Genomic DNA, 12,360 nt, shown 5'->3' on the forward strand with positions numbered 1-12,360 from the left:
AGATAACATCTAGTATTGAGTTTTGAACAACAAGGAAGACGGTATGGAGTCTTATAATGTTTACAATATGTCTTTTATGTGAGTTTTGCTGTACCGTTCATCCTTGTGTTTGTTTCAAATAACCTTGCTAGCCTAAACCTTGTATCGAGAGGGAATACTTCTCATGCATCCAAAATACTTGAGCCAACCACTATGCCATTTGTGTCCACCATACCTACCTACTACATGGTATTTATCCGCCATTCCAAAGTAAATTGCTTGAGTGCTACCTTTAAAATTCCATCATTCACCTTTGCAATATATAGCTCATGGGACAAATAGCTTAAAAACTATTGTGGTATTGAATATGTACTTATGCACTTTATCTCTTATTAAGTTGCTTGTTGTGCGATAACCATGCTTACGGGGACGCCATCAACTATTCTTTGTTGAATATCATGTGAGTTGCTATGCATGTCCGTCTTGTACGAAGTAAGAGAGATCTACCACCTTTATGGTTGGAGCATGCATATTGTTAGAGAAGAACATTGGGCCGCTAACTAAAGCCATGATTCATGGTGGAAGTTTCGGTTTTGGACATATATCCTCAATCTCATATGAGAATAATAATTGTTGCCACATGCTTATGCATTAAAGAGGAGTCCATTATCTGTTGTCCATGTTGTCCCGGTATGGATGTCTAAGTTGAGAATAATCAAAGCGAGAAATCCAAAATGCGAGCTTTCTCCTTAGACCTTTGTACGGGCGGCATGGAGGTACCCCATTGTGACACTTGGTTAAAACATGTGCATTGCAAAGATCCGGTAGTCCAAGCTAATTAGGACAAGGTGCGGGCACTATTAGTATACTATGCATGAGACTTGCAACTTGTAAGATATAATGTACATAACTCATATGCTTTATTACTACCGTTGACAAAATTGTTTCATGTTTTCAAAATAAAAGCTCTAGCACAAATATAGCAATCGATGCTTTCCTCTTTGAAGGACCATTCTTTTTACTTTTATGTTGAGTCAGTTCACCTATCTCTCTCCACCTCAAGAAGCAAACACTTGTGTGAGCTGTGCATTGATTCCTACATACTTGCATATTGTACTTGTTATATTACTCTATGTTGACAATTATCCATGAGATATACATGTTACAAGTTGAAAGCAACCGCTGAAACTTAATCTTCCTTTGTGTTGCTTCAATACCTTTACTTTGATTTATTGCTTTATGAGTTAACTCTTATGCAAGACTTATTAATACTTGTCTTGAAGTACTATTCATGAAAAGTCTTTGCTTTATGATTCACTTGTTTACTCATGTCATTACCATTGTTTTGATCGCTGCATTCACTACATATGTTTACAAATAGTATGATCAAGGTTATGATGGCATATCACTTCAGAAATTATCTTTGTTATCGTTTTACACTGCTCGGGACGAGCAGAACTAAGCTTGGGGATGCTTGATACGTCTCCGACGTATCGATAATTTCTTATGTTCTATGCCATATTATTGATGATACCTACATGTTTTATGCACACTTTATGTCATATTCGTGCATTTTACGGAACTAACCTATTAACAAGATGCCGAAGTGCCGGTTCTTGTTTTACTGCTGTTTTTGGTTTCAGAAATCCTAGTAACGAAATATTCTCGGAATTGGACGAAACGAAGACCCGGGGGCCTATTTTGCCACGAACCTTCCGGAAGACCGAAGAGCATACGAAGTGGGGCCACGAGGTGGCCGACACCACATGGCGGCGCGGCCAAGGGGGCCGCGCCGCCTGTGGTGTGGGCCCCTCGTCGGCCCCCGACTCTGCCCTTCCGCCTACTTAAAGCCTCCGTCGCGAAACCCACGATGCGAAAAACCACGATACGGAAAACCTTGCGAGACGCCGCCGCCGCCGATCCCATCTCGGGGGATTACGGAGATCTCCTCCGGCACCCTGCCGGAGAGGGGATTCATCTCCCGGAGGACTCTACACCGCCATGGTCGCCTCCGGAGTGATGAGTGAGTAGTTCACCCCTGGACTATGGGTCCATAGCGGTAGCTAGATGGTTGTCTTCTCCTCATTGTGCTTCATTGTTGGATCTTGTGAGCTGCCTAACATGATCAAGATCATCTATACGTAATACTCTATGTTGTGTTTGTCGGGATCCGATGGATAGAGAATACCATGTTATGTTAATTATCAAGTTATTACATATGTGTTGTTTATGATCTTGCATGCTCTCCGTTACTAGTAGAGGCTCTGGCCAAGTTTTTGCTTTTAACTCCAAGAGGGAGTATTTATGCTCGATAGTGGGTTCATGCACATTGACACACGGGACGAGTGACGAAAGTTCTAAGGTTGTGTTGTCTTGTTGCCACTAGGGATAAAACATTGGCGCTATGTCAGAGGATGTAGTTGTTGATTACATTACGCACCATACTTAATGCAATTGTACGTTGCTTTGCAACTTAATGCTTGGAAGGGGTTCGGACGATAACACTGAAGGTGGACTTTTTAGGCATAGATGCGGTTGGATGGCGGTCTATGTACTTTGTCGTAATGCCCAATTAAATCTCACTATACTTATCATGCCATGTATGTGCATTGTTATGCCCTCTCTATTTGTCAATTGCCCGACTGTAATTTGTTCACCCAACATGCTTTTATCTTATGGGAGAGACACCTCTAGTGAGCTGTGGACCCCGGTCCATTCTTTAATGCTTGAAATACAAATCTGCTTGCAATACTTGTTTCTACTGTTTTCTCTGCAAACAATCATCTTCCACACAATACGGTTAATCCTTTGTTACAGCAAGCCGGTGAGATTGACAACCTCAGCTGTTTCGTTGGGGCAAAGTACTTTGGTTGTGTTGTGCGGGTTCCACGTTGGCGCCGGAATCTACGGTGTTGCGCCGCACTACATCCCGCCGCCATCAACCTTCAACGTGCTTCTTGGCTCCTCCTGGTTCGATTAAACCTTGGTTTCTTTACGAGGAAAACTTGCTGCTGTGCGCATCACACCTTCCTCTTGGGGTTCCCAACGGACGTGTCAACTACACGCATCAATCACCAACTTCGAGTCTCCAAAAAGCTCCGATCGCCTCCGCGCCCGGCTTCCAAAAGCAACTCCATCCCCTTGCGCACTGCCTCATACTCAGCAACATTGTTGGTGCAAGGGCGGATAGCCTGTGGCGAAAGAATATGTTGCCCCCCGAGGCGACACGGCAGAATGCGATGCCACAACCATCGTCACAAGCCGATCCATCGAAGAACATAGCCCACGCACGCACGAGATAGTGCCGCTATATTAGTGTTAATCTGCTCAGCCTATAAGATCGGCCAACGCTTGTCCCTTGACCTGCTTTCGCAAGCTGATACCGAAGGTCGAACTCCGTCGCCGCGAACATCCACTTACCAAGCCGGCCTTTCAAAAACGGGGGTCGGCGGCATGTGCTTGACAACGTCCGACTTGCGGATGACGATGATCTCCGCCGTCAAAAGGATGTGATGGAGCTTGGTGCAGAGTGAAGAAGCGAAGCAAAGGCAAAGCTTCTCGACCTCAGGATACCTTGTCTCCACGTCCAACATCCTTCTGCTGAGGTAGAAGACGACCTTTTCAACACCCTCATAAAGTTGCACCACCACCGAAGCGATGGACGTGTCAGCTATTGACAAGTAGATATAGAACGGACTGTCTTGTTGGGGTGGGACTAGCACAGGCGGCGTTGTCAGATACCGCTTAATCTCGTCAAACGCCTGCTGCTGATTCGCCCCCGGTGAAACTTCGTCATCGGATTTAATCTTCACCAGCGCCATGAACGGCTCGATTCGTCCGCGACAGGTTAGGAGATGAATCGTCGGACGAAGTTGATCTTGCCGATAAGATGTTGGAGCTCTTTCTTCGTGGTGGGCGGCTGCATGGTGCGCACTTGCCTCCCGACTTTTCGTGCCGATCTCAATTCCCCGTTCATGAACCAAAAATCCTAGGAACCGACCGGCCGTCACACCAAAGGCACACTTCTTCGGATTCATTCTCGGTCCGAACTTCCGAGTTCGGTCTAGGATGCGTCGCAAATCATCCAAGTGTCCCTCCATGGAGACAGACTTGACTACCACGTCATCGATGTAGATTTCCACCAACTTGCCGATCGAGATCGTGAAATATATAATTCATGGCTCTTTGATACGTTGCACCAGCATTCTTCAACCCAAAGGTCATGACCACATATTCAAACAAGCCTACGCCCGGCACTCGCGAATGCGGTCTTGTGTATATCTTCGGAGCCATGAAGATCTGGTTATAGCCAAGCGTTGCCATCCATGAAGCTCAGCACCTTATGGCCAGCAGGCCGCATTGATCAATGTTTACGCCCACGGGCATCGGATACTCATCTTTTGGAGTGGCTGCGGTAAGATCTCGGAAATCGATGGCCACACGCCACCGGCCGTCTTCTTCTTTTCTACGGGCACAATCTCGGGAATCCATTCAGCATACCTCGCATGGCACGATGAACCCGGCGGTCAACATCTTCCTGATCTCTTTCTTGACCTCTTCCGAGGATTTCGGCCTTCATCGACGTGCTCGTTGTTGGAACGGCCGAAACCCTTTCTTAAGGGGAAGCCGATGTTCAATGATGCTCTCGTCCAACCCGGGCATCTCCAGTGTAATCCCATGCAAAGCAATGCGGGTATTCTTTTAGCGAGCTATCATCTGACCCCTAAGATGTGGGTCCAACTTCTTGGCGATAAAGGTTGGTTCGCGGCTTATCCCCGGGACCGATGTCGGCTTCCTCTAGTTCGTCGGCTGATGTAAACCCATATCCTAGCTTTCCGTCCCACACGTGAGGTCGACACCAAATACGGTGGAGAGCGTGTGGGTACGGGTAATGCGGGCCGATCGGCGGAATCGGCCTTCATCTTGATTGTAACCGAGGATTTTTGGAGGTGTCGGGGCCGATCGCGTGGAACGGCTTCCTCCTTGTCTTCGGCTGCGAGCAAGCGACTGCCCTCGTCTCCTGTCCTTACCGGGGTGGTGCCCGAGCCCTATCATGTTGATGTCGAACGAGAATCTTGGGCGGCACCCTCCGGGGTAGAGTGCGCTCCACCATGTTCACGGCGGATGCCGGTGAAATCGGCACTTCCGATGCTGTCAACGCGGCGGCGGCGGTGGACGGGACTGGAGTGGCATCTCTCCTTGGTAAATCCCCGAGCGGGTCCTAACGGAGAATCTCGATGGCTCATGATTTCTGGATCACGCGCGAGCGACACGCTCTAGAGTGTTCACCAGAGCTCTCGAATGGCGGTGCGGTGATGCGTGTAGTTGACACGTCGTTGGGAACCCCAAGAAGGGAAGGTGTGATGCGCACGGCGGCAAGTTTCCCTCGGTAAGAAACCAAGGTTTAATCGAACCCGAGTAGGAGTCAAGAAGCACGTTGAAAGTTGATGGCGGCGGGATGTAGTGCGGCGCAACACCAGAAGATTCCGGCGCCAACGTGGAACCTGCACAACACAACCAAAGTACTTTGCCCCAACGAAACAGTGAGGTTTTCAATCTCACCGAGCTTGCTTTGTAACAAAAGGTTAACCGTATTGTGTGGAAGATGATTGTTTGCAGAGAAAACAGTAAAACAAGTATTGCAGCGAGATTTGTATTTCGAGTATTAAAGAATGGACCGGGGTCCACAGTTCACTAGAGGTGTCTCTCCCATAAGATAAAAGCATGTTGGGTGAACAAATTACAGTCGGGCAATTGACAAATAGAGAGGGCATAACAATGCACATACATGTCATGATAAGTATAGTGAGATTTAATTGGGCATTACGACAAAGTACATAGACCGCCATCCAACTGCATCTATGCCTAAAAAGTCCACCTTCGGGTTATCGTCCGAACCCCTTCCAGTATTAAGTTGCAAAGCAACAGACAATTGCATTAAGTATGGTGCGTAATGTAATCAACAACTACATCCTCGGACATAGAGCCAATGTTTTATCCCTAGTGGCAACAAGCACAACACAACCTTAGAACTTTCATCACATCGTCCCAGGTGTCAATGAAGGCATGAACCCACTATCGAGCATAAATACTCCCTCTTGGAGTTAAAAGAAAAAAACTTGGCCAGAGCCTCTACTAGTAACGGAGAGCATGCAAGATCATAAACAACACATATGTAATAACTTGATAATTAACATAACATGGTATTCTCTATCCATCGGATCCCGACAAACACAACATAGAGTATTACGGATAGATGATCTTGATCATGTTAGGCAGCTCACAAGATCCAACAATGAAGCACAATGAGGAGAAGACAACCATCTAGCTACCGCTATGGACCCATAGTCCAGGGGTGAACTACTCACTCATCACTCCGGAGGCGACCATGGCGGTGTAGAGTCCTTCGGGAGATGAATCCCCTCTCCGGCGGGGTGCCGGAGGAGATCTCCGAATCCCCCGAGATGGGATCGGCGGCGGCGGCGTCTCGGTGAGGTTTTCCGTATCGTGGTTTTTCACATCGGGGTTTCGCGACGGAGGCTTTAAGTAGGCGGAAGGGCGCAGTCGGGGGCCGACGAGGGGCCCACACCACAGGGCGGCGCGGGCCCCACCTTGGCCGCGCCGCCTTGTGGTGTCGGCCACCTCGTGGCCCCACTTCGTATGCTCTTCGGTCTTCCGGAAGGTTCGTGGCAAAATAGGCCCCCGGGTCTTCGTTTCGTCCAATTCCGAGAATATTTCGTTACTAGGATTTCGAAACCAAAAACAGACTAGAAAACGAGAATCGGCACTTCGGCATCTTGTTAATAGGTTAGTTCCGAGAAAATGCACGAATATGACATAAAGTGTGCATAAAACATGTAGGTATCATCAATAATATGGCATAGAACATAAGAAATTATCGATACGTCGGAGACGTATCAAACCCCCGAGTTAGGGTTGACGGCGGCGGCGTCTTTGGAACTGTTACGGTATTCGGCTCTCGGTGCTAGGGTTTTCGGGGACGAAGGAATAAATAGGCGAAGGGGCGAGTCGGGGGAGCCGGGAGGCTCCCTCCCCACATCACGGCGCGGGGGCCCACTGCCGCGCCGCCCTATGGTGTGGGCCCCCTGCTGACCTTCCTCGACTCTTCTTCGGTCTTCTAGAACACTCCGTGGAAAATAGGGCCGTGAGCTTTTGTTTCGTCCAATTCCGAGAATATTTGTAAACTAACTTTTCTGAAATAAAAAACAGCGAGAAAACGAGAACCGGCACTGTGGCATCTTGTTAATAGGTTAGTCCCAGAAAATGCATAAAAACATTATAAAGTGTGAATAAAACATGTAGGTATTGTCATAAAACAAGCATGGAACATAAGAAATTATAGATACGTTGGAGACGTATCAAGCATCCCCAAGCTTAGTTCCTACTCACCCTCGAGTAGGTAAACGATAAAAAGAATAATTTATGAAGTGACATGCTACCAACATAATCTTGATCAACACTATTGTAAAGCATATGAGATGAATGAAGTGACCCAAAGCAATGGTCTATAGTTTGCTAACAAAAAGATAATGACTAAACAACTGAATCATATAGCAAAAACTTTTCGTGAATAATACTTTCAAGACAAGCATCAAAAAATCTTGCATAAGAGTTAACTCATAAAGCAATAGATTCTTAATAAGAAGTTTTGAAGCAACACAAAGGAAGATTTAAGTTTCAGCAATTGCTTTCAACTTTCAACATGCATATCTCATGGATAATTATCAACACAAAGTAATATAATAAGTGCAATAAGTAAGCATGTAAGAATCAGTGCACACAGTTGACACAAGTGTTTGCTTCTAAGATAGAAAGAAGTAGGTAAACTGACTCAACATAAAGTAAAAGAAAGGCCCTTCGCAGAGGGAAGCATGGATTAAATCATGTGCTAGAGCTTTTCAAGTTTTGAAATCATATAGAGAGCATAAAAATAATGTTTTGAGAGGTGTTTGTTGTTGTCAACGAATCGTAGTGGCCACTCTAACCCCCTTGTCAAACATATTTTCAAAGAGCGGCTCCCATGAAGGACGTTATCTCTACCAACAAGGTAGATCATCCCTCTTCTCTTTTGTTTACACATGTATTTTAGTTTTATTTATAGATGACACTCCTCCCAACCTTTTGCTTTCACAAGCCATGGCTAACCGAATCCTCGGGTGCCTTCCAACATTTCACATACCATGGAGGAGTGTCTATTGCAAAATTAAGTTGCTTACTAATAAATCAGGGCAAAACATGTGAAGAGAATTATTAATGAAAGTTAATTACTTGGGGCTGGGCACCCCGTTGCCAGCTCTTTTTGCAAAATTATTGGATAAGCGGATGTATATGCCACTAGTCCATTGGTGAAAGTCTGCCCAACAAGATTGAAAGATAAAACACCACATAGTTCCTCATGAGTTATAAAACATTGACACAAATAAGGAGTAATAAAGTTTTGAATTGTTTAAAGGTAGCACATGAAGTATTTACTTGGAATGGCAGAAAAAATACCACATAGTAGGTAGTTATGGTGGACACAAATGGCATAGGTTTTGGCTCAAGGTTTTGGATGCACGAGAAGCATTCCCTCTCGGTACAAGGCTTTGGCTAGCAAGGTTGTTTGAAGCAAACACAAGTATGAACCGGTACAACAAAACTTACATAAGAACATATTGCAAGCATTATAAGACTCTACACTTGTCTTCCTTGTTGCTCACCGAGAAAATATCTAGACCTTAGAGAGACCAATCATGCAAACCAAATTTCAACAAGCTCTACGGTAGTTCTCCACTAATAGGTTTAAACTACATGATGCAAGAGCTTAAACATGATCTACTTGAGAGCTCAAAACAATTGCCAAGTATCAAATTATTCAAGACAATATACCAATTACCACATGAAGCTTTTTCTGTTTCCAACCAAATAACAATAAGTGCTGCAGCTTTCAGCTTTCGCCACACTACAAGAAAAGTTGCCATGGCCGACGAAGTTGAAGTCGCGCCGTGGTTGCTGGTGACCATGGCCGACGATTTTTGGTCTCTCCGTTGTGCATGTCAAAACGTTTTTTTTCTCGTTTTTGAGGCCACCTAGCCCGACGAAAACGGCCAAAACGTCGCGTATGGTGGCCCGGGACGTGGTGCATCTCGAAATATCGGGTTCGCCGGCCGAGTCAACGCAAATCCGCACCGCCGAGGGATGTAGGGCCTAGATGGCAGCCTCTCTGGCATTGTTTTTTTCTCGATCGCGCCATCTCGTTCAACGCTCTCCGATCGAGCCGTTTACGATGCAGGATCATGGGTCCCGCATGTCATCCTCTATGAACCAAAATTCTTTCTATTCTTGGATTTTTTTGACCCCCGATTTCTGGCTACTTCCTTTTTTCTTTTGATCCCTTGCCGCCTTGGAAACGTTGAGACCGCTGCTGCTAAATGGGACCCGCATGTCATCCTCTATGTGAAATCAACTTTCTTTTCTTGGAATTTTTTTTGGCACCTCATATTTGGTCACTTGCCTTTTTCTTTCGATCCCGTGCAGCCTCTCAAACGGTGATACCGCTGCTGCTAAATGGGACCCGCATGTCATCCTCTATGTACTATAAAACTTTCTTTTCTTGAATTATTTTTGGCTCCTCATATTTTGCACTTGCCTTTTTCTTTCGATCTCATGCCACGTTTGAAACGTTGAGGAACCTGCAGGATCATGGGACCCGCATGTCATCCTCTATGTGCTATAATAGTTTATTTTCTTGTATTTTTTTTCACCCTCTGGATTTTTGGCTATTTCCTTTTTCTTTCGATCTCATGCCACGTTTGAAACGTTGAGGAACCTGCTGGCTCATGGGACCCGCATGTCATCCTCTATGTGCTATAAAAGTTTATTTTCTTGTATTTTTTTTCACCCTCTGATTTTTGGCTATTTCCTTTTCTTTTGATCCCCTGCCACCTTGGAAACGTTGGGTAAGCTGCTGACTCATGGGACCCGCATGTCATCCTCTATGTACAATCAACTTTTTTTTTCTTTTGATCTCAAGCCGCATTTGAAACGTTGAGTAAGCTGCTGCTAATTGGGACCCGCATGTCATCCTCTATGTACAATAAAGTTTTTTTCTTGGATTATCTTTGGCTCTCGATATTTTGTCACTTGCCTTTTTCTTTCGATCTCATGCCGCCTTTGAAACGTTGAGTAAGCTGCTGGCTCATGGGTCCCGCATGTCATCCTCTACGAACAATAAAAGTTTCTTTTCTTGGAGTTATTTTTGACCCCTAATTTCTGGCTATTTGCCTTTTTCTTTTGATCTCCTGCCCCCTTTGAAACGATGAGGACGCTGTTGGCAGGTCGGTCCCACATGTCATCCTCTATGAACAATAAAAGTTTCCTTTGATGGATTTATTTTGAACCTAATTTCTGGATAATTCCTTTTTTTTCTTTTGATCCCTGCCGCCTTGGAATCGTTGAGGATGCTGCTTGCCTCATGGGTCCCACATGTCATCCTCTCGAAACGGTAAATATTTCTTTTCTTGGATTTTTTACCAACTGATTTTTGGCTTATTTTTTCTTTCGATCTCCTGCCGCCTTTAAAACGTTGTCGACGCTGCTGGCTCACGGGTCCCACATGTCAGCCTCTATAAACAATAAACGTTGAGGATGCTGCTGCCTCATGAGTCCCGCATGTCATCCTCTCAGAACGTTGTTGGATTTTTTTACCAACTGATTTTTTTATTATTATTATTTTCGATCCCCTGCCGCCTTTAAAAGGTTGACGACGCTGCTGGCTCATGGGTCCCCGATGTCAGCCTCCCCGTACAAGAAACATGTGATATCTTATTATTTTGCATATACTCCCTCCGTTCCTTTCTATAGTGCCTATAGATTTTTGGCATTTGTTTCAGAATATAAGGTTGTAGATTAGTTTTTTTTCAATTACCCCCTCCCCGTTCAGCTCCCAAATCGTTCAGCTCCCAAATTTATTATGGTAAGTTAGGAAGATATGGATTTCCCAAATTTTACGTTGATCTGAAATCGTTTAGCTATGGGTCTTGTGTAAAAAATACTCTTGCGCTAATTTCCGTGCCAAAAAACTATAGTCACTATAGAATGAAATAGAGGGAGTAATAAACAATGTATTTCGCTCTGAGCTATTGCAAACGGATGAATTAAATCTTTATTTTTCATAAACAAACTTATATGTTGAATCTCCTTGTTTTTTGTTTTTGCGAAGCATAGGACTTTCCTGTTTTTTTTTGAGAAAAATCCGAACTTTCCTGTTTTGGAGTGGGTTGAAATTGTACGAGTCAAAAGGCCCAGCAGGATAGTTCGAAGGCCCAGATGTCCAGATGCAGCCCAATTGAAATATTTCTTTTCTTGGATTTTTTCACCCCCTGATTTCTGGCTACTTCATTTTTCTTTTGGTCCTGTGCCTCCTTGGAAACGTTGAGACCGCTACTGCAAAATGGGTCCCGCATGTCATCCTCTATTTACAATAAAATTTCTTTTCTTGGATTATTTTCGGGTCCTGATATTTGGTCACTTGCCTTTTTCTTTCGATCTCATGCCGCCTTTCAAACGTTGAGGAAGCTGCTGGCTCATGGGTCCCGCATGTCATCCTCTATGAACAATAAAAGTTTCCTTTCTTGGAGTTATTTTTTACCCCTAATTTCTGGCTACTTCTTTTTTATTTTGATCCCCTGCCGCCTTTTAAACGTTGAAGACTTTCTGGCTCATGGGTCCCACATGTCATCCTCTATGAACAATAAACATTTCCTTTCTTGGAGTTATTTTTTACCCCTAATTTCTGGCTATTTGCCTTTTTTTTTGATCCCCAGTCGCCTTCGAAACGTAGAGGACGCTGCTGCTCATGGGTCCCAGATGTCAGCCTCTATGAACAATAAACCTTTCCTTTGTTGGATTTATTTTTCACCCTCTGATTTTTGGCTATTTCCTTTTTTCTTTTGATGCACTGCCGGCTTGGAAACGTTGAGTAAGCTGCTGACACATGGGGCCCGCATGTCATCCTCTATGTACAATCAATTTGCAAGATCTTGGAGTGAAAGAGCTTGTATTAGTGGGACCCATATGTCATCCTCTATGTACAATAAAAGTTTCTTTTCTTGGATTATTTTTTGCTCCTGATATTTGGTCACTTTCCTTTTTCTTTCGATCTCATGCCGCCTCCGAAACGTTGAGGAAGGCTGCTGGCTCATGGGTCCCGCATGTCATCCTCTATAAACAATAAAAGTTTCCTTTGTTGGAGTTATTTTTTACCCCTAATTTCTGGCTACTTCTTTTTCTTTTGATCCCCTGCCGCCTTTGAACGTTGAGGACTCTGCTGGCTAATGGGTCCCACATGTCAGCCTCTATGAACGATAAAAGTTTCATTTC

This window comes from Lolium rigidum, chromosome 2 (assembly GCF_022539505.1).
Source record: "Lolium rigidum isolate FL_2022 chromosome 2, APGP_CSIRO_Lrig_0.1, whole genome shotgun sequence".
NCBI classification, from domain to species: Eukaryota; Viridiplantae; Streptophyta; class Magnoliopsida; order Poales; family Poaceae; genus Lolium; species Lolium rigidum.